Below are 24554 nucleotides of genomic sequence, written 5' to 3'. Positions count from 1 at the left end.
ATTTGATTCTAGATCTGTGATCAAGAGCAACTATTGCTGAGTCAGTGGTCTCAAGTTTCTTAATCTCTCTTTCACTCTCACTCTTACCCTACGGTCAGACTGGAGAGCCTGTGGCATGATGAGCTGAAACAGAAGAGGAAAGAAGAGGCATCCCTATCCTGTGTCTTCTGGAGGTTTTGCCAGACCAGCATGCTGGTCGCCATCTTCTCCCTCCTCATCACCATGGTCACCAGCTTTGTGGGGCCTGAAAATACACTTCAAATCTGCTTTCTTTCTTTTCTGCTGATTCACCTAACATTGGCAGTCCTCATTCGGCCTTCATGCTGGCTCAGAAATTGGGGATGCGTTCCAAATAATGCCCTATTCCCAATGTAGTGCACTACTTTTGTCCAGGACCCGTAGGAATTTGGTAGAAAGTAGTGCACTCTGCAGGGAATAGGGTGCCATTTGAGAAGTACTCTGGGAAGTACTATTCCATTTCACACTAGTCTGAAAATGTTTATGAGAACATAGCAGAAGATTACAAAGCCTTCGATGGTGAAACCCATATTAATCCTCCAGATTAGCCAGTGTGTACCATGGTCGCACTTTGGCCCAGAAATATACAGTTATTTTCCAACTGCCACACTTTGGGCTTAATTTCCCCCCTCCTCCTAACTAAAATACCCCAAATTAGCATCGACCAGCAGTGAAACGCAAAAGTGCTGATAGTGCAGTACAATGCGGGCGCTTATTACAGCCATATTAAATTACATTTCAGATGAAAGGCATTTAAGTTTTGAGTTCCCCAACTGCAATATTATTGAGTGGATGTTTTGTTTCCACCACTTCTAGCTGTTTATTTGAATGTCATGCTAGGGCTACGTGTGGTGTGATACGTGCTAGCAGCTTTCCTCATTCCCCAGCGTTAACTGGATTTACTAGTTACACAATGACTTGTTTGTCTCACATTCCTGTCTGGGTGCTATGTAGGCCTACTTGGCATAGATTGGACTATAGTGCGCACTGGTAATCTCACTGTCAATATTTTAGAAGGTCACCTCGCTTCAAGTCCTTAGGAAACTATGCAGTAATTCGTTTTTTTTTAATGTATTAATACGACTTTCCCAAATCACATCCTTTGTTCAGACCTCCACCCTGGACATTGAGTCTAATCCCAGAGGCCGACCCAAAATAACATCGTCGCCGCAGGAGAGGCAGATGGAGCAGACTCCTGGTCAGAAGGCGAGCACACCATCCACCGCTTCCGAGCATATTACTCGCCAATGTCCAGTCTCTAGACAACAAGGTGGATGAAATTAGGGCACGAGTTGCCTTCCAGAGAGACATCAGAGATTGTAACATTATCTGTTTCATGGAAACATGGCTCGCTCGGGATATGTTGACCGAGTCGGTATAGCCACCGTGTTTCTTCATGCGTCGCATCGACAGAAACAAACATCTCTCTGGTAAGAAGAAGGGCGGGGGTGTATGCCTCATGATATGCGACTCATGGTGTAAACATAACAACATACAGGAACTCAAGTCCGTTTGTTCACCTGACCTAGAATTCCTTACAATCAAATGCCGACCGCATTATCTCCCAAGAGAATTTTCTTCAATTATAGTCACAGCCGTGTATATCCCTCCCCAAGCAGATACCTCAACGGCCCTGAAAGAACTTCACTGGTCTCTATGTAAACTAGAAACCATATATCCTGAGGCTGCATTTATTGTAGCTGGGGATTTTAACAAAGCCAATTTGAGAAAAAGGCTACATAAATTCTACCAGCATGTTGATTGTCGTACCTGCTCGAGCAAAACACTGGACCAGTGCTACTCTAACCTCTGCGATGCATACAAGGTCCTCCCCCGTCCTCTCTTCTGCAAATATGACCATGACTCCATCTTGTTGCTCCCCTCCTATAGGCAGAAACTAAAACAGGAAGTGCCTGTGCTTAGGTCTATTCAACACTGGTCTGACCAATCGAATTCCACGCTTCAAGATTGCTTCGATCACGTGGACTGGGATATGTTCCGGGTAGCTTCAGACAATAAGGTGAGTGAGTTTATTAGGAAGTGCATTGGAGATGTTGTACCCACAGTGACTATAAAAACCGTGGATTGATGGCAACATTCGCGCAAAACTGAAAGCGTGAACCACAGCATTTAATCATGGCAAAGCGACTGGAAACATGACCGATTACAAACAGTGCATTTATTCTTTCCGCAAGGCAATCAAACAAGCAAAGCATCAGTATAGACAAAGTAGAGTTGCAATTCAACGGCTCAAACACGAGATGTATGTGGCATGGTCTACAGACAATCACGGATTACAAAATGAAAACCAGCTCCGTCGCGGACATCGACGTCTTGTTCCCAGACAAATTAAACAACTTCTTTGCCCTCTTTGATGACAATTCAGTGCCACCGACACGGCCGACGTGAATAAAACATTTAAACGTGTTAACCTTCAAGGCTGCTGGCCCAGACGGCATCCCTAGCCGCATGCACAGACCAGCTGGCTGGTGTGTTTACGGACATATTCAATCAATCCCTATCCCAGTCTGCTGTCCCCACATGCTTCAAGATGGCCACTATTGTTCCTGTTCCCAAGAAAGCTAAGGTAACTGAACTTACTGACTATCGCCCCGTAGCACTCACTCCTGTCATCATGAAGTGCTTTGAGAAACTAGTCAAGGATCATATCACCTCCACCCTACCTGATACCCTAGACCCACTCCAAGTTGCTTACCGCCCCAACAGGTCCACAGAAGATGCAATCGCCATTACACTGCACACTGCCCTATCCCATCTGGACAAGAGGAATACCTATGTAAGAATGCTGTTCATTGACTCAGCATTCAACACCATAGTAGCCTCAACTCATCATTAAGCTTGAGACCCTGGGTCTCGACCCCGCCCTGTGCAACTGGGTCCTGGACTTTCTGAGAAATGCACTTGCACTTCTAGTGGTTACATTGCAGGTGTATCTCAGATAACAAATAGTTTCATTGTATCAGTTTCATGAAACAAAAGTAACAATGAAAACAAATCCCACACACTGCAGGGTAGCCTAGTGGTTAGAGCATTGGACTAGTAACCGGAAGGTTGCACGTTCAAACCCCCGAGCTGACAAGGTACAAATCTGTCCTTCTGCCCCTGAACAGGCAGTTAACCCACTGTTCCTAGGCCATCATTGAAAATAAGAATTTGTTCTTAACTGACTTGCCTAGTTAAATAAAGGTAAAATAAAAACTCTTGCAAAGTATAATTTTGTATTGTGCCAACTTCTCAGCCTTTTGTCTTATTTCCAAGCCATGCACTACTATTGAAATAGTTAGGGTTCAATTCACATGTCAGCTTATTCTCATTGCAGCATTTTCACTTTCTGTGAGTTAATTTAATTCTCTTCTTTGACTGACTATGTCTGTCAACTACAGGGTCTGTTTCAATGTGTTCTCCTATTATTCTGCGTCAATGTCCCTCTCTACAGCTGATCAACATCTGCTCCAGTGATGGCCAGCAGGTATACGAGGCAGTCTCTGTGGGCTGTCTGCTAGCCGGGGGTCCACTTGTGGGTATCCTTGGTCTATCCTACGCTTACTTCCTGGGACCCACTGCACTTGTTGGATCAGCCGTCTTCATCTTCTTCTACCCTACTATGGTAGGAGGTTATCCACATACTAACAAAGGAATGCACACCCTATGAAAGTGCTAATAGGAAAATCTGAACTGATATTGAAATGACAGTTACACTCACCACTCTCCTCTGACACTGTTTATTTAACTCAGAGGCACCTTAGCTTCATACAGTTGTAACTTACGTATAAGGTTTAGTGACTGAAAATATTGTCCACTGAAAAGATAAACACCATTATTTTGCCAGCAGTTACCCCAGAAATGTTACTTGGAGCATGATTACTCTGAAATTCTCACTCAGCACTTAGTAATTCATGAATTGTCTTTCCTGTTTATGGTATTAGTCATAAACTTATTTTCCAATAACTGTAAAAACTAAAGTGAAAGTACTTCACTTCAGACTGTTATTCTTTACAACACAACCTGTTTGTTCCCCTTAACTTTCCAAATCTCCTCCCCCAAAACTGTCCTCCTGCCTTCCTGCCAATCTCCTGTTGACTTTGGTGTTGTCCCTCATGAGCCTCAGTCTGAAGACTGCCTGAAGACGACCTGTTGGGGACCTTTGTATTGATGTGGAAGCTGTTTATAGTCTGTTCCCTGCAGTAACCCTGCCGAACAGCTGATTCCCATGGGGCTCTGGTCAAAAGTAGTGCACTAGGGAATAGGGTGGGATATAGACTGTCTGCTTTCATTTCCCCCAACTGTCACTCAAATTTTCCTCTGTTCCTTCTTCTCTCCATCCATGAAAGATGCTGGCGTCGCATCTCACAGCGTATTTCCGTAAGAAGTGTGTGGTAGTGACTGCCCGGCGCTTGAGGCTCATGAATGAGATCCTAGTCTGTATCAAGTTAATCAAGATGTACTGCTGGGAAAATGCTTTCACTCAGAACATCCACAGTGAGTGACTGGTTGCACACACACACACAGCTTGTATTTCATTTATTTTTTGGTCAGGTCACTTGGTCAGGAAAAACACAAGGCCCGAGTCATCACGTTTATGTCACGGGGCCTGTGACTCAGCAAAAATCATAAGTAACTCACTTCCTGTTTTGCATCTGGATTAAGGTAATTATTTCCAACTGAGAATGTACCTCCTTAATTTGACTAATATTGACATTTTCCTCTCGGTTTCGCCAATTCAATTCCAGTCAGTCCAATAAATTCAACCCATTACCTGAAACACATTAGTTTCATTAAATCCTCCAATCATCAATTCAAATTAGACTCATCCCCGCAATTGATCCGGCAACTCCGTTCCCATTAGATTCCATTGGCTTAGATTCCCTCCCTGTACTCCAGCATTACGCCAGCCCTGAATTAATCCCTGCGCCCCAAGGTTAATTAAAAAAGTGTTTAAAGCTCTTTGATACCTAAAGACCTGCAGAGGGTTGTTCCACTTAGAGGAGATTGACGAATTAGAGGGGGCCATTTCTCACGAGGCTCTTTCTTACATTGTTGATAAGAAGCGTTTGGTGCTTTTAAACATGATTGTAATTAGACAGGTGGGACTCATCCTCATATCAGTCGACCGTTTGGATGATGATGATAATAATCATACCTATTATCATGATGATTAATTGGACGTTCATCTTAAGAGACATCAGTTATTTAATATCAAGAGTTGTGATATCATTATCTTCATGAGTTATTGTTAATTGACATCCATATTACACCTGCTGATAAAAATAGACGGCAGGTAGCCTAGTGGTTAGAGCATTGGGCCAGTAAGTGGAAGGTTGCTGGATTGAATCTCTGAGCTGACAAGGTAAAAAAGTACAAATCTGTCATTCTGCCCCCTGAGCAAGGCTGTTAACCCACTGTTCTCTGGGCGCCGAAGACACGGATGGCGATTAAGGCACCCCCCCCCCCCCCCCCCATTTGAGATTCTTCAAATAGCTACCCTTTGCCTTGATGGCAGCTTTGCATACTCTTGGCATTCTCTCAACCAGCTTCATGAGGTAGTCACCTGGAAGGCATTTCAGTTAACAGGTGTCCCTTCCCAAAAGTTAATTTGTAGAATTTCTTTCCTCCTTAATGCGTTTGAGCAAATTAGTTGTGTTGTGACTAAGTGGGGGAGGTATACAGAAGATAGTTCTATTTGGTAAAAAACTAAGTCCATACTATGGCAAGAACAGCTCAAATAAGCAAAGAGAAACAACAGTCCTAGTCATTACTTTAAGACATGAAGGTCAGTCAATACGGAACATATTAAGAACTTTGAAAGTTTCTTCAAGTGCAGTCGCAAAAACCATTTAAGCGCTATGATGAAACTGGCACTCATGAGGACCGCCACAGGAATGGAAGACCCAGAGTTACCTTTGCTGCAGGGGATAAGTTCATTAGAGTAACCAGCATCAGAAATTGCAGCCCAAATAAATGCTTCACAGAGTTCAAGTAACAGACACATCTCAACATCAACTGTTCAGAGGAGACTGCGTGAATCATCTTCATGGTCAAATTGCTGCAAAGAGACCACTACTAAAGGACACAAATAATAATAAGAGACTTGCCTGGGCCAAGAAATACAAGCAATAGACATTTGACAGGTGGATGAGTCCACTTTTTTTTTTGTTGCTCTAACTGCAATGTCTTTGTGAGACGCAGGATAGGTGAACGGATGATCTCCACATGTGCGGTTCCCACTGTGACGCATGGAGGAGGAGGTGGGATGGTGTGAGGGTTCTTTGCTGGTGCCACTGTCTGTGATTTATTTAGAATTAATGGCACACATAACCAGCATGGCTACCACAGCATTCTGCAGCGACACGCCATCCCATCTGATTTGCACTTAGTCCCACTATCATTTGTTGTGTAAGGGCTATTTGACCAAGAAGGAGAGTGATGGAGTGTTGCATCAGATGACCTGTCCTCCACAATCACCCGACCTCAACTCAATCGAGATGGTTTGGGATGAGTTGGACTGCAGAGTGAAGAGGGAATTCCTTCAAGACTATTTGAAAAGCATTCCAGGTGACGCTGGTTGAGAGCCAAGGGTGTGCAAAGCTGTCAAGGCAAAGGGTGGCTACTTTGAAGAGTTTGTTTAACACTTTTTTTGGTTACTACATGATTCCATATGTGTTATTTCATAGTTTTGATGTCTTCACTATTATTCTGCAATGTAGAAAATACTAAAAATAAAGAAAAACCCTTGAATGAGTAGGTGTCCAAACTTTTGACAAGGTACTGTACATTTGGGAGATGTACACATACATGAACACAAGGAGGGCAAGACGGGCACTTGACTTGGACAGCTGCCAATGGCCCACAATTTTAAAAGTACATTTTATAACATTTATGGCCGCGAGGCCCAACATGTCTCTTTTATTTCTATCCATGTCTGTAAGTGTGTCTAATGTTGTTTGAGGATGAATACAACATGTCTTCCTTCTCTCTCTGTCTCTCTCTGTCTCTCTCTGTCTCTCTCTGTCTCTCTGTCTCTCTGTCTCTCTGTCTCTCTGTCTCTCTCTGTCTCTCTCTGTCTCTCTCTGTCTCTCTCTGTCTCTCTCTGTCTCTCTCTCTGTGTGTTCGGAGGAGAGGGGGATATTGGAGAGGGCTGGTTATGTTCAGAGCCTCACAGTGGGCGTGGCTCCCATATTCGTGGTGATTTCCAGTGTCTGCACATTCACTCTACACGTGGCCTTGGGTTATGACCTCACTGCAGCCCAGGTAAGCCCCTCTGTCAATAGCTTTTAAAGAATTAAGTTCTTTTTCAGGAACTGAGTGCTCTTTTCATTGCTTTGAATAGCTACCGGTAGCTTTTGTTGATGTTTGTATAAAATTCATAGAAGCTTTTAAAGAGGTGGAATTTCACAAAATGAACTATGCTGGACCCCTCCTCACCTTTCAGGCCTTCACCGTTGTCACAGTCTTCAACTCAATGACCTTTGCCCCCAAGGTCACACTCTTGGCTGTACAAGCTTTATCAGAGGGTTCTGTGGCAGTCAACCGATTTCGGGTAGAAAAAAGACAGATGAGATCGTTGTACAAAAATTGGGAATGATTGTGGCACGAAGTCAGCTAGCGTTCAGTCAGCAAGGACTGTTGTCAGCACTTCAAAATGGACATTAATTAATCAGCTCCTCATGCAATTTTTCAATGTCCATCTTATCATATCTGTGTCAACAGAGACTATTTTTGATGGAGGACCGAGCGGTTGTGATGGCCAAAACGGACAGCCCTATGAATTCCGTGGAGTTCCGTGATGCCACGTTGGCTTGGGAGAAGGCCAAAGCTCCCACCAAAGCCATCACTGTCCACAAGAAGAAAAGAGGCGGGATGAGATGTGTACTGCGCAAGGAGAAACTGAGCCTGTATATCATTGCAGAGAAGGTCAAGGGGAACAACGAGAGTCCCAACGGACAAAAGCTCCTCACCCACATGGAACAAGAGAGCCCCCAGATCACCATCTCCTCCACCCAGAGCTCCACCACCCGCCCGCCGCTGCACAAGACCCAGCATCGAATCGATCTGTGCGTCAAGAAGGTAAACGGCTCATTTACAAATATACACATAAACAAACACACTCTAAAGCATTGAGACACTGGCACTTGACAGAAATGGATTTAGCCTGCAGGCACTTTCAAATATAGTAGTTCAACTCATGGAAAAAAGAAAGCGGCTGAAAGAATAGACAATTATAGGGAGTCAAGGTTGTACCACAACTTTGCACTTCTTTCCTTTGAAATGGACATTTCAATACAAATCCATATTATTACATCACTAGTATCATTCTAATCTGCAGGGGTGGGGAGTGGAAAGAGCTTCTGTCTGCTCTACTGGGACAGGTGAGGATCAAGATCATTGGCCTTCAAATATCACCAGCTTACTGGGGGATTCCCCTACAAACCAGACTTGAAAGCATTTGAGGTGTGTTTGTCTAAGCCTGAAATTCGCACTTTTGGGACTATTCCATTGGTTCCATTGTACTGGGAAAAGGAAGTCAAACACTGCTCAAGTATTTTCCTGAAAGTATTTGACTTTTGGCCCAGGTCAGCTTTACCTCTAGTATGTATTAACATGAGTCTTATCCCTGGTGTTCAACAGATGACCCTGCTGGAGGGCAACGTGGCAGCCAGTGGCGGCTTTGCGTATGTCGCTCAACAGGTCTGGATCCTCAACGACTCACTGAGAGAGAACGTCCTGTTTGAAAAAGGATATGATGAAGACAAGTAAGATTGATTGATTGATTTTGTGTATATAAAATCAACAGCTAATTGTCTGTAGTCCATGACAAACCACATTTGGATGTCATAGTTTGATAGTTTCACATTGACAAGGGCCAAAGACATTTCGAACTCATGGCTTACTCATTTCTCTCGACAATGACTGTTTCCCTCTCATGTTAACTCATGTCCTTGGCAGTGTTTCCTTATTAGGTATAATTCTGTGCTCGATGCCTGCTGCCTGATCCCTGATCTGACAGAGCTGCCCTGTGGGGATCTGACTGAGGTATGTATCAGACCTCTATTACATCTCTCTGTTGGATATCCTCTCAATATGAACTATGGCCACACTGTACAATGCATAGACCTTACAGTATACCAAAGTAGCCATTCCACCAAAGTGGAATAACTATGTACAAGGCTAGAAAGTAGTACATGCGTTTATAGATGGAATGTTTTGGGGTGCACTGTAGTATTTATGTTTATGTAACTATCTTTATGTCCTTATCTGTTCTGGCCTATGATGCCCATGTATTGAGAAATAATCCTTGATACATTTTGTCAACATTGTCTCAATGTTCTCACTCTAGATCGGGGAGAGGGGTGCCAACCTGTGGCGGGCAGCGCCAGCGGGTAAGCCTGGCACGTGCCCTGTACAGCGAGCGACCCATTCTACTCCTAGATTATCCTCTCAGTGCCGTGGACACCCACGTGGGCTCTCAGCTCTTCCACAACGCCATCCGCACAGTGTCCAAGGGCAAGACCATCTTTGTCACACAGCAGCTTCAGGTAAAATGAGCTACTGATCATCTGAATGATGTGACATTCAGAATGATTTGCAGCAAATAAGTGACTTGTGTAATATGGCAACATCATCGGAAATGGTTTTATTCCTGTATAATGCAGTAATGATCTGAATGGGCTTTCTTAGCTAGTCTCTTTTGTATATCTTTGGGATGCTTAGTCTGAAAGGACTACTAGTGAAAGGAAATGAGAGAACCCTATCTAGACTTTGCTTTCTCCTATGTACAGTGGGGCAAAAAAGTATTTAGTCAGCCACCAATTGTGCAAGTTCTCCCACTTAAAAAGATGAGAGGCCTGTAATTTTCATCATAGGTACACTTCAACTATGACAAAAAAATCCAGAAAACACATTGTAGGATTTTTAATGAATTTATTTGCAAATTATGGTGGAAACTAACAGATCTATGACTAGGCTAGTCTTGCCAACTTCTATGGTCATGCATTGGCATGAGTTGGCAAGACAGCACAAACTGATCTGGGACCAGGCTAGTCCAGCTCCAGCTCTCCTTTATGTAAAAACACCTTTGTCATCCCTCTTTACACAATGACATCATACATCCATCCTGCATAATTCATGAGACATGAGAAGCCAAGAGGGTGGCTGGGAAATGTTAGCGCATACAAGGCCTTTCATTATTTATGCGTGCATTGATTTACCGGTGTCGCACCGCTAAAGACCCTGTCACCGATGTCTGTTTAAATTACTTACTGGCCATTGTTATGGCTTCGCCAGGATTTGTGGGGTCTTATGCTGTAGCTCTCTCTGGCTTTCTTTCCTAGAACCTGGTGAAAAATAACCTGAAAAATAAGGAGAAGGAGGGAGAGGAAAAGGTTGAGTCCACCGCAATTGTCGCTAAAGTCGCCAGACCTTCGATGGAGAAACAGAAAGGTGAGACTCAACCGCTATGGATAGAATGTGTTAATGTGTTCCCTCCAAAACAGTTGGCTTGAAATAAGGAAATGACTCACATGGGTCTCTTTTTTTTAAATTCCTTTATTTCTTTCTTCTTCCCTCCTTCCCTCCCTTCCGCCTTTCTTTCCTCCAGAAGGGCTCTGACGCCGTGGCCTAGGATGTGTACAAGGCCTTCATCAAAGCAGCTGGTGGCCCTTGTGCCTTCATCATCAACCGCTTCCTCTTCACCACCGGCTGCATCGCCTTCAGTAACTGGTGGCTGAGCTACTGGATCCGCCAGGGCAGCGGGGTGATTTTTAATTTTTATTTTTGTAAACTTTTTTTGCACTTGATCCAAATGATCATCCACTGGATACAAATGATGATCCACTCGATCAAAATGATGGCCTTACACACAGACACACAATTAGGGTCAGATTACCATACACCCAATCCTACACCCAATTAGAAACATTAGAATGAAAAAAAAGTGGCAAAGGGCAGCTTCTGCCTACCTTGAGAGGGATGTCTCAGTACACTGTAGAGGCTATGTCTACCACAAGAAAAACGACTTCTGCGCATCACTGAGTTGTATTGGGGAAAGTGAGAGCATTAATCTTAACGAGTAATTAAAAAAGAAACGCGGTAAACATAATTACAACAAGGGACGAGCCACCGAAATAGTTGTGCTGCAAAGCTATCGTCCATGTCAGATTTGAAGAATGCGTTTGGAATAGCGACATCATTCGAATGGCTGCTTCTTTCATGTATTCTATCTTGGATTCAGTACTCAGCTGACTTTGTTTTATTTATCTCATTCATTAGATATAAATTCTGTTTTTTCCGAGGCGGCCCTGTGTGTTTCCTTCATGGGGATTTGTTGCTCTCATCTGCTCTCAGAACACATCATTAATCCTGGAGAACAAAACCAATGAAACGGTGGCAGCGTTGGCAAAAGACAGCATGAGGCTCAACCCTCATGTTCAATACTACTCAAGAGTTTATGTGCTGACCATGGGAGCCGCTCTCTTCCTGAAGACAATGAGGGGGCTAGTGTTTGTCAAGGTCAAGCTCAAATGTCTTTTAGAGTGGTTCTTGTGGATTGTTCTCCCATCTCGATGTCCTGACCATTCATTGGCATGTCAAAGGAGAGTGCATCACTGGGTGCTTCCCAAATGGCACCCTATTCCCTGTATGGTGCACTACTTTTGACGAGCTCATAGGGTACCATTTAGAACGTAATCAGGTTTTCATTGATTTACACTCAGGCCCTTTCAAAGGAAAGAGGTGCAAAGTGGTTGTGGTAGAACCTTGACTCCCTCTAATTGTCTTATTCTTTCAGCCGTTTTCATGAGTTGCTCTACTATAATTTGTGCGTGTGCGCCTCTGTGTGCGTGTGCGCCTCTGTGTGCGTGTGCGCCTCTGTGTGCGTGTGCGCCTCTGTGTGCGTGTGCGCCTCTGTGTGGCCGTGTGCGCGCCTCTGTGTGCGCGTGCGTGCCTCTGTGTGGCTGTGTGCGCCTCTGTGTGGCTGTGTGCGCCTCTGTGTGGCTGTGTGCGCCTCTGTGTGGCTGTGTGCGCCTCTGTGTGGCCGTGCGCGCCTCTGTGTGGCCTTGCGCGCCTCTGTGCGCGCACCTCTGTGTGTGCGCTTGCGTGCCTCTGTGTGTGCATGCCTCTGTGTACGCGTGCGTGCCTCTGTGTGCGCGTGCGTGCCTCTGTGTGCGCGTGCGTGCCTCTGTGTGTGCCTCTGTGCGTGCCTCTGTGTGTGCCTCTGTGTGTGCCTCTGTGTGTGCCTCTGTGTGTGCCTCTGTGTGTGCGTGCGCCTCTGTGTGTGTGTGCGCGTGTGTCTGTGTGCGTGCCTCTGTGTGCGTGCCTCTGTCTGTGTGCGCGTGCGTGCCTCTGTCTGTGTGCGTGCCTCTGTCTGTGTGCGCGTGCGTGCCTCTGTCTGTGTGCGCGTGCGTGCCTCTGTCTGTGTGCGCGTGCGTGCCTCTGAGGTTTGTTGTGAACGTCTGACGTCATTTCCGGTCACAACTTGCAGGCTTGTTTTCGAGTTGCTGTGCGTTTTGTTGCTAACCTGTTTTGCTACCTGACAACTTTACGGTTTTCACTTTTTAATTACCGTTCATATATATATATTTTTTTCCTCAACTTTTTCACTCCGGACGCTTTATCTGGACACGATTCGTCAGGACCTCCAACAGCCGAAGCTAAGTAGTAACATTAACATGATGCCTTCTAATTGCAGCCGCTGTACTCGCCTTACGGCGAGGATAGCTGTGCTGCAAGCCCAGCTTCAGACGCAATCGTTAGGCAAGGGTAATTTCAGTGTAGGAAAGGATGAAATAGCGTCTGTGGCACCAGTAAGTACAGATAGTAGTGTAAATCCCCTGGCACAGTCCCCGCAGCCGGACAACTTTCTCACGGTTTCTGGAAGGAAATGCTGTAGGAACGCTCAACCGGTGTCGCTCATTCAGCCGACAGAAACTTTCAACCGGTTTTCCCCATTAAGCAGCAGGTCGGAGTCAGAGGCCGATTCTTCTCTGGTCTCTACTCCTCCCGTTACGGGGTCTGAGACGCCGAAGCTTCCCACCATTAGCTCTGACAAATTGAAAACTCTAGTCATTGGCGACTCCATTACCCGCAGTAGTAGACTTAAAGCGAATCATCCAGCGATCATACACTGTTTACCCGGGGGCAGGGCTACCGACGTTAAGGCTAATCTGAAGATGGTGCTGGCTAAAGCTAAAACTGGCGAGTGTAGAGAGTATAGAGATATTGTTATCCACGTCGGCACCAACGATGTTAGGATGAAACAGTCAGAAATCACTAAGCGCAACATAGCTTCTGCGTGCATATCAGCTAGAAAGATGTGTCGGCATCGAGTAATTGTCTCTGGCCCCCTCCCAGTTAGGGGGAGTGATGAGCTCTACAGCAGAGTCTCACAACTCAATCGCTGGTTGAAAACTGTTTTCTGCCCCTCCCAAAAGTTAGAATTTGTAGATAATTGGCCCTCTTTCTGGGACTCACCCACAAACAGGACCAAGCCTGACCTGCTGAGGAGTGACGGACTCCATCCTAGCTGGAGGGGTGCTCTCATCTTATCTACCAACATAGACAGGGCTCTAACTACTCTAGCTCCACAATGAAATAGGGTGCAGGCCAGGCAGCAGGCTGTTAGCCAGCCTGCCAGCATAGTGGAGTCTGCCATTAGCACAGTCAGTGTAGTCAGCTCAGCTATCACCATTGAGACCGTGTCTGTGCCTCGACCTAGGTTGGGCAAAACTAAACATGGCGGTGTTCGCCTTAGCAATCTCACTAGGATAAAGACCACCTCCATTCCTGTCATTACTGAAAGAGATCATGATACCTCACATCTCAAAATAGGGCTACTTAATGTTAGATCCCTTACTTCAAAGGCAATTATAGTCAATGAACTAATCACTGATCATAATCTTGATGTGATTGGCCTGACTGAAACATGGCTTAAGCCTGATGAATTTACTGTTTTAAATGAGGCCTCACCTCCTGGCTACACTAGTGACCATATCCCCCGTGCATCCCGCAAAGGCGGAGGTGTTGCTAACATTTACGATAGCAAATTTCAATTTACAAAAAAAAAAAAAATGACATTTTCGTCTTTTGAGCTTCTAGTCATGAAATCTATGCAGCCTACTCAATCACTTTTTATAGCTACTGTTTACAGGCCTCCTGGGCCATATACAGCGTTTCTCACTGAGTTCCCTGAATTCCTATCGGACCTTGTAGTCATAGCAGATAATATTCTAATCTTTGGTGACTAATATTCACATGGAAAAGTCCACAGACCCACTCCAAAATGCTTTCAGAGCCATCATCGACTCAGTGGGTTTTGTCCAACATGTCTCTGGACCCACTCACTGTCACAGTCATACGCTGGACCTAGTTTTGTCCCATGGAATAAATGTGGTGGATCTTAATGTTTTTGCTCATAATCCTGGACTATCGGACCACCATTTTATTACGTTTGCAATTGCAACAAATAATCTGCTTAGACCCCAACCAAGGAACATCAAAAGTCGTGCTATAAATTCACAGACAACACAAAGATTCCTTGATGCCCTTCCAGACTCCCTCTGCCTACCCAAGGACGCCAGAGGACAAAAATCAGTTAACCACCTAACTGAGGATCTCAATCTAACCTTGCGCAATACCCTAGATGCAGTTGCACCCCTAAAAACAAAAAAAATGTCTCATAAGAAACTAGCTCCCTGGTACACAGAAAATACCCGAGCTCTGAAGCAAGCTTCCAGAAAATTGGAACGGAAATGGCGCCACACCAAACTGGAAGTCTTCCGACTAGCTTGGAAGGACGGTACCGTGCAGTACCGTAGAGCCCTTACTGCTGCTCGATCATCCTATTTTTCTAACTTAATTGAGGAAAATAAGAACAATCCGAAATTCCTTTTTAATACTGTCGCAAAGCTAACTAAAAAGCAGCATTCCCCAAGAGAGGATGACTTTCACTTTAGCAGTGATAAATTCATGAACTTCTTTGAGGAAAAGATTATGATTATTAGAAAGCAAATTACGGACTCCTCTTTAAACCTGCGTATTCCTCCAAACCTCAGTTGTCCTGAGTCTGCACAACTCTGCCAGGACCTAGGATCAAGAGAGACGCTCAAGTGTTTTAGTACTATATCTCTTGACACAATGATGAAAATAATCATGGCCTCTAAACCTTCAAGCTGCATACTGGACCCTATTCCAACTAAACTACTGAAAGAGCTGCTTCCTGTGCTTGGCCCTCCTATGTTGAACATAATAAACGGCTCTCTATCCACTGGATGTGTACCAAACTCACTAAAAGTGGCAGTAATAAAGCCTCTCTTGAAAAAGCCAAACCTTGACCCAGAAAATATAAAAAACTATCGGCCTATATCGAATCTTCCATTCCTCTCAAAAATTTTTGAGAAGGCTGTTGCGCAGCAACTCACTGCCTTCCTGAAGACAAACAATGTATACGAAATGCTTCAGTCTGGTTTTAGACCCCATCATAGCACTGAGACGGCACTTGTGAAGGTGGTAAATGACATTTTAATGGCATCGGACCGAGGCTCTGCATCTGTCCTCGTGCTCCTAGACCTTAGTGCTGCTTTTGATACCATCGATCACCACATTCTTTTGGAGAGATTGGAAACCCAAATTGGCCTACACGGACATGTTCTGGCCTGGTTTAGATCTTATCTGTCGGAAAGATATCAGTTTGTCTCTGTGAATGGTTTGTCCTCTGACAAATCAACTGTAAATTTCGGTGTTCCTCAAGGTTCCGTTTTAGGACCACTATTGTTTTCACTATATATTTTACCTCTTGGGGATGTTATTCGAAAACATAATGTAAACTTTCACTGCTATGCGGATGACACACAGCTGTACATTTCAATGAAACATGGTGAAGCCCCAAATTTGCCCTCGCTAGAAGCATGTGTTTCAGACATAAGGAAGTGGATGGCTGCAAACTTTCTACTATTAAACTCGGACAAAACAGAGATGCTTGTTCTAGGTCCCAAGAAACAAAGAGATCTTCTGTTGAATCTGACAATTAATCTTAATGGTTGTACAGTCGTCTCAAATAAAACTGTGAAGGACCTCGGCGTTACTCTGGACCCTGATCTCTCTTTTGAAGAACATATCAAGACCATTTCGAGGACAGCTTTTTTCCATCTACGTAACATTGCAAAAATCAAAGTTTCTGTCCAAAAATGATGCAGAAAAATTAATCCATGCTTTTGTCACTTCTAGGTTAGACTACTGCAATGCTCTATTTTCCGGCTACCCGGATAAAGCACAAAATAAACTTCTGTTAGTGCTAAATACGGCTGCTAGAATCCTGACTAGAACCAAAAAATTTGATCATATTACTCCAGTGCTAGCCTCTCTACACTGGCTTCCTGTCAAAGCAAGGGCTGATTTCAAGGTTTTACTGCTAACCTACAAAGCATTACATGGGCTTGCTCCTACCTATCTCTCTGATTTGGTCCTGCCGTACATACCTATACGTACGCTACGGTCACAAGACGCAGGCCTCCTAATTGTCCCTAGAATTTCTAAGCAAACAGCTGGAGGCAGGGCTTTCTCCTATAGAGCTCCATTTTTATGGAACGGACGCAAACTCGCAAACCCATGTCAGAGACGCAAACTCGGTCTCAACCTTTAAGTCTTTACTGAAGACTCATCTCTTCAGTGGGTCATATGATTGAGTGTAGTCTGGCCCAGGAGTGGGAAGGTGAACGGAAAGGCTCTGGAGCAACGAACCGCCCTTGCTGTCTCTGCCTGGCCGGTTCCCCTCTTTCCACTGGGATTCTCTAACCCTATTACAGGGGCTGAGTCACTGGCTTGCTGGGGCTCTCTCATGCCGTCCCTGGAGGGGGTGCGTCACCTGAGTGGGTTGATTCACTGTTGTGGTCATCCTGTCTGGGTTGGCGCCCCCCCCCCCCTTGGGTTGTGCCGTGGCGGAGATCTTTGTGGGCTATACTCAGCCTTGTCTCAGGATGGTAAGTTGGTGGTTGAAGATATCCCTCTAGTGGTGTGGGGGCTGTGCTTTGGCAAAGTGGGTGGGGTTATATCCTTCCTGTTTGGCCCTGTCCGGGGGTGTCCTCGGATGGGGCCACAGTGTCTCCTGACCCCTCCTGTCTCAGCCTCCAGTATTTATGCTGCAGTAGTTTATGTGTCGGGGGGCTGGGGTCAGTTTGTTATATCTGGAGTACTTCTCCTGTCCTATTCGGTGTCCTGTGTGAATCTAAGTGTGCGTTCTCTAATTCTCTCCTTCTCTCTTTCTTTCTCTCTCTCGGAGGACCTGAGCCCTAGGACCATGCCCCAGGACTACCTGACATGATGACTCCTTGCTGTCCCCAGTCCACCTGGCCATGCTGCTGCTCCAGTTTCAACTTCCACCTGACTGTGCTGCTGCTCTAGTTTCAACTGTTCTGCCTTATTATTATTCGACCATGCTGGTCATTTATGAACATTGAACATCTTGACCATGTTCTGTTATAATCTCCACCCGGCACAGCCAGAAGAGGACTGGCCACCCCACATAGCCTGGTTCCTCTCTAGGTTTCTTCCTAGGTATTGGCCTTTCTAGGGAGTTTTTCCTAGCCACCGTGCTTCTACACCTGCATTGCTTGCTGTTTGGGGTTTTAGGCTGGGTTTCTGTACAGCACTTTGAGATATCAGCTGATGTACGAAGGGCTATATAAATAAATTTGATTTGATTTGTCTGTGTGCGCGTGCGTGCCTCTGTGTGTGTGTGTGCTCCTCTCTTTCCCAGTCCATTTGGATATATGTCCCCTTTTCTTTGCTAAACTTTTCTGACAGCCCATTAGAGGTCATGTCCCCACGTAATTGTGTGCCACTAACTTTCCAAAGATGGCTAATCTTTTTTTTTTTTACCCCTAGCTGTGACGTGAATGTGTGGGTGTTGGATATTCCATTAATAGATTTATTGTGTTTTCTCCTGCCAAAAGTAATTTCTGTACAATTGAGTTAACTTAGACATACGGTCATAACCTTTCTGTGTCAGCCTGCCAGACATTCATTTATGTATGATTCGTTGACATATGGGCTGACACAAACATTCCACTTGCTTAACAGCACAGTGACCAGGCCTGGCGCCAGGGGGCAGTTGAAATTGACAATGGGGAAACATTTTCCGGGGTTCTTGCATTTGAATTAAATTGTGCTTATATCATGCTTTACCACAATAAACATAAAGTTCAAAATATATATATTTTAAATATTTTTTTTGACCTTTATTTAATCAGGTAGGCAAGTTGAGAACAAGCACTCCCCATTTTTCAGTTTTTGATTTGTTAAAAGTTTGAAATATCCAATAAATGTCGTTCCACTTCATGATTGTGTCCCACTTGTTGATTCTTCACAAAAAAATACAATTTTATATCTTTATGTTTGAAGCCTGAAATGTGGCAAAAGGTCGCAAAGTTCAAGGGGGCCGAATACTTTCGCAAGGCACTGTATATGGCTTGGTGACAAAAGAGATGGCACTGTGATAGACTGCATCCAATTTATTGAGTAGGGTATTGGAGGCTATTTTGTAAATGACATCGCCAAAGTTGAGGATCGGTAGGATGGTCAGTTTTACGAGGGTATGTTTGGCAGCATGAGTGAAGGATGCTTTGTTACGAAATAGGAAGCCAATTTTAGATTTAACTTTGGATTGGAGATGTTTGATGTGAGTCTGGAAGGAGAGTACAGTCTAACCAGACACCTAAGTATTTGTTGTTGTCCACGTATTCTAAGTTAGAGCCGTCTAGAGTACTTGAATTTAAGAGCAGTTGGAGGCCGCGGAAGGAGAGTTGTATGGCATTGAAGCTCGTCTAGAGGGTTGTTAACAGTGTCCAAAGAAGGGCCAGAAGTATACAGAATAGTGTCGTCTGCGTAGAGGTGGATCAGAGACTTTAGAAAGGCAGGGTAGGATAGATATAGGTCTGTAAAAGTTAGGGTCTTGATAGTCTCCCCCTTTGAAGAGGGGGATGACCGCGGCAGCTTTCCAATCTTTAGGGATCTCAGACGATACGAAAGAGGTTGAACAGGCTAGTGATAGGGGTTGCAACAATTGCGGCGGATCATTTTAGAGAGGGTCCAGATTGTCTAGCCCAGCTGATTTGTCGGGGTCCAGATTAAGCAGCTCAGATCAATTTGAAGAAAGAAATGTAAAACATGGTCGTTGTGGATGTTTGTTTACCAGAGTAATCTGTTTACCAGAGTTACGGCTGTTTCAATGTATTTGTTATGTTTATGTTGTGTCTGGCTCCGTGTTCGAACACATCTGTGTTTCTGTCTGACAGTGCACTGTTCGGGCTGCCTCGGTGCTCCACGACAAGCTATTCCACCGCCTCATCCTGAGCCCCATGCGCTTATTTGACACGACACCTCTGGGCCGCATCCTCACCCTCTTCTCCCGTGACATGGACGAGGGTGAGGCACCCAATGATTTGCCTTGACTTCATACTCAGCGCATTGAGTTCCCCTTACAACACAGACAATCTGACAATCTGGCAGTTCTCTCCCTCTCTATCTCCCTTTCTCTCTCGATCTCTTTGTCTATCTCTCTCTTCCTCTCCATCCACAGTGGATGTCCGTCTGGCCATGTATGTTGAGATGCTGCTCCAGAACTTGACCATGGTGCTTTTCTGCCTGGCCATGGTGTGCATCGTATTGCCCTGGTTTCTGCTCTTCCTCTTTCCCCTGGGAGCTTTCCTCCTCATTGTCAACCGTGTCTCCAGGTCAGGCTCCAACCAATCGATTTAGACGAACGGGATTATATTGGCTGTGAGTGTGTGAGTGTGCATGCCTACGTGTGTTGATTAAAATAGAAGAAGTGTAGAGATGGATTAGGGTTCTGTAGGTCTTTTGGGTAATATACAAAATCCGTGGGAAGAAAACCATGTTTGATTCACAAGATATAAAAAGTGCAGCTTGTGTGGTTCACGTCTAGCCTACTACCCCACAATGTGTGATGAAATAAATGCGAAGAAGTAAATGTGATGAAATGGCGTGCAAAGTCACAACTCAACGACTTCTCGAGATTTGATATTCAACGTGACTCATCTGAATCGCATCAAACTGGTTACCCCAATTTAAAAGCAAACCCAAAAAGCACCCTATTCCCTATATAGTGCACTACCTATGACCAAGGCCCGCACTATAAGGGAATAGAGTGCCATTTGGGACACGCCTCCTTTGTTAATGTGGTTTACTTTGCCCGTTGGTATCGATAGATGAAAGTACCAACTGCATAAACATGTTTGTGTAGGAAACCTCAGAACAAGGACAAGTGTCATGTTGTTTCATGCTCTGTCCTATTCCTGCCTCCCTCCCTCAGATTTGTTATTCACAAGTGCAGCCAATCCTATCTATGAACCTAAAAGTAGAACTCCACCCCACCTTTGTCAATAAACCCCTCTCTCTTGCGTCGTAGTTGTGGTTGTGTGGGTGTGCAGCTCATAAAATCAAACAGGAATCAGAAATGATGGCACGAGCCCTGCCAGGAAATGGTTGTCCTGGGCAGAATTATACTCTGACTCCCTATGTCCTCTCATCATATCATAGTCCACTAACCTGTCAGATAACTACACCGTCATTAGAGTTACAGTTGAAGTCGGAAGTTTACATGCACTTAGGTTGGAGTCATTAAAACTCTCCACAAATTTCTTGTTAACAAACTATAGTCTTGGCAAGTCGGTTAGGACATCTACTTTGTGCATGACATGAGTCATTTTTCCAACAATTGTTTACACACAGATTATTTCACTTATAATTCACTGTATCACAATTTCAGTGGGTCAGAAGTTTTTTTTTTTATCCAGAAAATGATGTCATGGCTTTAGAATCTTCTGATAGGCTATTTGACATCATTTGAGTCTATTGAAGGTGTACCTGTAGATGTATTTCAAGGCCTAACTTCAAACTCAGTGCCTCTTTCCTTGACATGGGAAAATCAAAAGATATCAGCCAAGACCTCAGAAAATAATTGTAGACCTCCACAAGTCTGGTTAATCCTTGGAAGCAATTTCCAAATGCCAAAGGTACCAGTACATATGTACAAACAATAATAAGTATAAACACCATCATACCCTCAGGAAGGAGACGCGTTCTGTCTCCTAGAGATGAACGTACTTTGGTGCGAAAAGTGCAAATCAATCCCAGAACACCAGCAAAGGACCTTGTGAAGATGTTGGAGGAAACAGGTACAAAAATATCTATATCCCCAGTAAAACGAGTCCTATATCGACATAACCTGAAAGGCCGATCAGCAAGGAAGAAGCCACTGCTCCAAAACTGCCATACAAAAGCAGTTTACAACTGCACATGAGGACAAAGATGGTACTTTTGGAGAAATGTCCTCTGGTCTGATGAAACAAAAATATAATGACCATCATTATGTTTGGAGGAAAAAGGGGGGGCTTGCAAGCCGAAGAACACCATCTCAACCGTGAAGCACGGGGGTGGCAGCATCATGTTGTGGGGGTGCTTTGCTGCAGGAGGGACTGGTGCACTTCAGAAAATAGATGGCATCATGAGGAGGAACATTATGTGGATATATAGACGCAACATCTTAAGACATTAGTCAGGAAGTTAAAGCTTGGTCGCAAATGGGTCTTCCAAATTGACGATGACCCCAAGCATACTTCCAAAGTTGTGGCAAAATGGCTTAAGGACAATAAAGTCAAGGTATTGGAGTGGCCATCACAAAGTCCTGGCGTCAATCCTATAGACAAGTTGTGGGCAGAACTGAAAAGGCGTGTGCGAGCAAGGAGGCCTACAAACCTGACTCAGTTACACCAGCTCTGTCAGGAGGAATGGGCCAAAATGTACCCAACTTATTGTGGGAAGCTTGTGGAAGGCTACCCAAATGTTTGACCCAAGTTGAACAATTTAAAGGCAATACACTCAATTAGTATTTGGTAGCATGTGAACTTCTGACCCAATGTGATGAAATAAATAAAAGCTGAAATAAATCTATTATTCTGACATTTCACATTCTTAAAATTAAAGTGGTGATCCTAATTGACCTAAGACAGGGAATGTTTACTCGGATTAAAGGAATTGAAAAACTGAGTTTAAATTTATTTGGCTAAGGTGTATGTAAACTTCCGACTTCAACTGTATAACGCAGTGTTTCTCAATCCTCTCCTTGATCACCATCCCTAGATATTTCACAAGGCTGTTGTAGAAAAAAGGGTGTTTCGCACACCGGTGTGTGTGTGTGTCAAGAACTCTGACGCTGCTGGAGTTTTCACAATCAACAGTTTCCTTTGTGTATCAAAAATGTTTCCACCACCCGAAGAACATCCAGCCAACTTGAAACAACTGTAGGAAGAATTGGAGTCAACAAGGGTCATCATCCCTGTGGAACGCTTTCGACTTTGTAGAGTCCATGCTCCGACGAATTAAAGCTGTTCTGAGGGCAACTCAATATAAGGAAGGTGTTCCTAATGTTTTGAATACTCAGTGTATAGTGTTCATAAGAAGACACTTCATTTATCTGTCATTAGTGGTAAACTAATATATAACATTCATAGTTAGACACTTAATGTATGTCTCACTAACAGTACAATAATATATAGCGTTGCTACGAAGACACTTCCTTTGTCTGTCACAGGACACTGTTAAGATACTGCTTTTGACAGTTAATTTCCAATGAGCTCAGCCCACCAGAAGTCTACCAAGTGGCAAAATTAATAATGAGTTAACGTCCCTAAGTAACATTTCCTGGAGTTTGAGTTAAGTAGCATTTCATTTCTGCTGAGCTAATGTGGGTACTGGGCAGCCTCTATCATACAAGTTGTTTAGGGAAGCCAGACTCCCATTGAAACTGATGTGTGCCAGGCAGGCTTACAGGTGAGGAGAGTAGAATCCTGGCTAGCACAGTACGTGTCCAGTTCACCAGCCCCTTAAAGGGATAGTTCGGAATATTTACTCCTCCAAAGTCAGATGAACTCGTGGATAAAACATTTTTGAAGGAAGTTCCTCGCAATGACGCTAGTTAGCATTGGCTCGCGAAACTACCTCTAACTTCCTTCATACTAGACAGAGACATAAAAATGATCATTGCCAAAATCCCGAAGTATCCTTTAATGCATGTGTCCTTGGTTCAACATGTTTGGCCTGGCCTCCCTCGATTCTCACCAAGTCCCTTGTTATTGGCCCTTTGACTCTCGCCAAGTCTGCTATTTGCCCGTTGACTCTGACTAAGTCTGTTATTGCTCTGTTCCACGAAGTCTGTTATTAGTCTGACTGTTACTAACCGTTCTTAGTGGTTTGTTGCTGTGTATCGCAGGTACCAGGCTTTACTGGACACCAACCAGGCCTCCCACTAAATGTTTAGCTGTGCTATGTCATGGCTGGCTGTTCGACTGGACCTGATCAGCATTACTCTCGTCACCACCGTAGCCCTGCTCATCGTTTTCATGCACAATCACATCACCCCAGCCTATGCAGGCTTGGCCATATGCTACGCCATGCAGGTACACACACACACACACACACACACATATGGACGTACGCACATGCAAATGCACACACAATGTTAGGGTTTATCTTTACTATGGTTTAATTATTTTGACTTCCCCTTTAATGGAAGGGTTTGTATTAAGGCTTTTTGATGTCTTATTTATAATTTCACTGTGGGATTACTACAGGCATGGGAAGGAGCTCCCTCTTAGGGAACTATGAATTGAAATTGATTGAGCTGAATGGAGAAGTATAGCCTTATCAGCATGTCTGTCTAAAGGTTTATGGTTTGTGCTGCTCTTTCATTCATAGGGTATCATTGCAAACTGGGATGAACACTAGTGTTGACGTGGGTCTAGGTTGATTATAATAGGGTGTGAGGGTGTTAATCATTGACTTATAGCTTCTCTTGCTTTCTTCTCTATCTCCTTCTGTCTCTCTCCTCTTCAGCTGACTGGTCTTTTTCAGTTCACTGTGAAATTGCTGTCAGAGACTGAGACTCGCTTCACATTAGTGGAGAGGATCAATCATTATATAAAGGTAGGTAGGTAGGCCTAATGACACCAGGGAGTGCTGCCAACAGTCGGGGGAAGGTTGTTGATTGGCTGAACCATGTGTGGCTGAATCGAAAGTACACACATGAGTCTGACACAAACACACACCTATAGATTTAACGCAGCAGGACACAAGCACAGATGAAGCAACAACACACACACTTACACAGAGACAGCATACTCGCAAGTAGGCACACACACACACACAATACACATTCCTGCGTACGGTGCACCAACACAACATCCCAATAACACAATGACATCCCAGCATGAAGCATATATAGAACCCAGTGTGTGGCCCGTCACACATCACAGGACCTGTTTCACACCACCCATCATAAGGTAAACTTTTTCTTATAGCGCCAACAAGCTTTTGGAGATCTATAAATGCATTTTCTGTTAAAAAGGAGGTGGCTTCGCTTCTTGGGATTGGAGCTACAGAGATCAACACTCAAGCACCAGTGACTCGGCGAATAAAAAAGTGGTCAGATGAAGCAGATGCTAAACTACAGG

The 24554-nt window shown here is 44.4% G+C and overlaps 1 pseudogene; it reads left to right on the top strand.

The window, feature by feature from the left end:
* The window catches only part of LOC109904742 (multidrug resistance-associated protein 5-like), a 58625-nt pseudogene that overhangs the window by 21144 nt on the left and 12927 nt on the right, over window positions 1-24554 (top strand).

The sequence above is a fragment of the Oncorhynchus kisutch genome, linkage group LG15, assembly GCF_002021735.2.
Source record: "Oncorhynchus kisutch isolate 150728-3 linkage group LG15, Okis_V2, whole genome shotgun sequence".
NCBI lineage: Eukaryota > Metazoa > Chordata > Actinopteri > Salmoniformes > Salmonidae > Oncorhynchus > Oncorhynchus kisutch.
Note: the sequence above shows the minus strand (reverse complement) of the source record. Positions and strands in the feature narration are given on the sequence as shown.